Source organism: Phoxinus phoxinus, assembly GCF_949152265.1.
Source record: "Phoxinus phoxinus genome assembly, chromosome: 22".
In the NCBI taxonomy this organism is placed as follows: domain Eukaryota; kingdom Metazoa; phylum Chordata; class Actinopteri; order Cypriniformes; family Leuciscidae; genus Phoxinus; species Phoxinus phoxinus.
The window spans coordinates 16382772-16385753 of record NC_136897.1 but is presented as its reverse complement, the minus strand read 5'-3'; positions in this window follow the sequence as shown (position 1 = coordinate 16385753).

Genomic DNA, 2982 nt, shown 5'->3' with positions numbered 1-2982 from the left:
AAATACTTGGTGGTGTGGTTTTATAATATAACAAGTAATGCTATAAGAATTCCTAATTGCTATATTAGTTTAAAGCAAATAGGTTATTTAGACTGTTCACTAATTATTCAAATACATGACTCCTGATTCGTTTGCATCATTGCTCATACATGTTCCCTTGCTCACCATTTTAGGTTGTTGTAGTGAAAGTGTTATTTAGATATAACGTTTATCACTAGGTTTTATGCTTAATTATGTTTATATCATGGTTTTACAAAGTTTTACTTGCCTCAAACGTGTTGAGAATCGGTTCAAAAGAACCATTTGTTAGTGAACAGGACATCACATTGTTGTTCTCTTGTTGTACACTAGATGGCACTGTAGACCTGCGTTCATTATGACGCTGCTTCTGGGTTGATTAAGACAGTAGCATGCTGCTAGAAATAAATGATAGTTTGTTGCAGAAAATCAAATATAATTACCCATGAATTTCAAGTTCCTGCATTTAAAGGGACGTTTTCTAACTTTTTTAATATGACTCCAGCCAGTTACTGGGTTTTTTCAGTCACTGTTTTTGAGCTGTTTGGAGGAACTACGATTTGGACTCATTTTCTTTCCTGTCGATCTGAGCAGTAGGGATAGATTAAACACTTCAGTGTTAGGCTTAGGTTTTCAAACTCAGCCAGTTACAGCCACAGTTATCCCTCCTGGATATACAGAGGTTTAAGAGTTAAACTCACGACAGTTGGCAAGGCAAGATGGCATCGGTTGAGTTAATGCTTCTAGGCTACAAGTAGCTCATTCTGCCTCCTAGCACCTTCCAAAGAGAAAGATCATTGATCACATAATAAGACAGCAAAAAATGTTGGAAACCTAAAGCTATTCACGTTCAAGCAAAGGTCAAAAGTCTCCCCTGATGCCTCGCTTACATACAACAAACCACTCTGTACTTTATCCTGTAGATTTAGCGACGCATGACAGAATTGACTTCGAGTAATGATGCCGGTCTATCCCGCACTGCAGAATCACTCTCCCATGTCAGCCTCCCTCTTTTGCCCTTTGTGTGCGGGCGCAATCCAGTGTTTTCCATGGTAATTCCCTTCTTCGCTGCAAAGGGCCACTGTTCCTCTAGAGCTAAGCCCACATAAGCTCCCTCTCAAGAGAAAGAAAGAGAGATGGCAGAGGCTGACTGGTTGCCTAGCTACATCTCACAGAATGTTCTGTGTAAACACAGCGGCTGGTGGAGGAAAAATCACACAGACTTTGGGTTTGATTGGGTGGAGCAGTTGTAACCCGACTATTATCCCGAAGCTGTTAGGAAGCCAAAATCTTACTGTTACAAAGACCCCTGCTGTGACTTTCCATCCGACATATGATCGTATGCGCTACAGACATCTCTGCTGCCATAAAAATCGAAGTTGTCAATTAATTGGTACACAAACCCGAGGTCAGCACAGCATCGATTCCTCGTGTCAGAGTCCGGCCGTGTGTTTCGTATGAATGTTGTAGTCATGTGGCTCTGTGATGTCAAATTGCTTGTGTCAGCAGCTTGCTTTGGAATCGCTGTTAGACACGCTGAGCTCGATTATGTTCCATTCTCTTTGTGCTACGTCAATTTCAATTTATGAGACCCACCTCAACAGCTGCTCTGTCTCGCCCGTATTTGCTTTCACCTGTATTCGCTCAATTAAAGAGGAAATGCTCCAATTATTTTAGAGAGGAGTGATGGCATATAGACGGTAATGCTATTCCTTATGATACTGGACTCATGGATAGCAACATGGATAATAGAATAAGCTATGGACCATAATACAGTTTTTGGGGTTTTAAATCAAACTGTATGTTGATGTTTTCTGAAGATGTGAGTAATAAAGTTGCCTCCACAATGTTCAACGCTGTGTGTGGTTGGAAGGGCAGACAAGGGCATTGCCTGGTGGGTAGCTCCGCCAAGATGGCCAGTGTAACGTGCATAAACTTAGCCACAAGTTAAAGGAGTAGTTCACTTAAAAATGAAAACTGTCATCATTTACTCACCCTCAAGTTGTTTCAAACCTGTATGAATTTCTTTCTTCTGCTGAACACAAAAGATGATATTTTGAAGAATGTTGGTAACTAGACAGTTGATGGACCCCATTGACTTCCATAGTAGGAAAAGAATACTATGGAAGTCAATGGGGTCCATCAAATGTTTGGTTACCGACATTCTTCAAAATATCATCTTTTGTGTTCAGCAGAAGAAAGAAATTCAAACAGGTTTGAAACAACTTGAGGGTGAGTAAATGATGACAGTTTTCATTTTTAAGTGAACTACTCCTTTAAGTCTGCATCTTCAGAACTAGTTTGACCAACTAGCAGGCAACCAAGAGGTATTCGGCCTTACTTTCCCAAGTCAAATTATTCCAATCTACCTTTTTAGGTAACTGACTTAAAAAAAAAGTTATGAGAAGTCTTGAAGAAATAAAAAGGAATGACTACCTTTTAAGACTAGTCCAAGCAGTTTGTGCAATGGCCACTGGTTTCACAGATAAGGCTTACAGTAAGCCAGAATTAAGCCTTAGTTCAATTAGGACATGACGTAGTTTATATAAATGTGCCTTAGAAAAAAAAAAAAAAAAAACATTACTGATGTACATCTTGAGACCAAACAATTGCACTGACATATTTTAAGATAGTTGCTTTCAGTTAAATCAGCTCAAACATTTTAGTCTGGGACTAGGCTTAAGTCTTGTCTGTGAAACCGGGTGCAAGAACTATAAAGATAACTATATTAGTAATTAGTGTACACATATGGATGATAACATTGTTTATTAGAAGCACACACTGTGATTATGTTGTCTGTTTAAAATGATTGAGTAATGGACCACGATAAATTTGCTTTTTCGGTATTAAATCAAGCTATACATTCACTTTTTCTGAAGGCAAGTGTGAAAGTTGCCACGACAGTATTCAAAATGTTTTTTAACACGTCGCTGTTTGGTTGCAAGGGTGGTCACTAGTGGATCT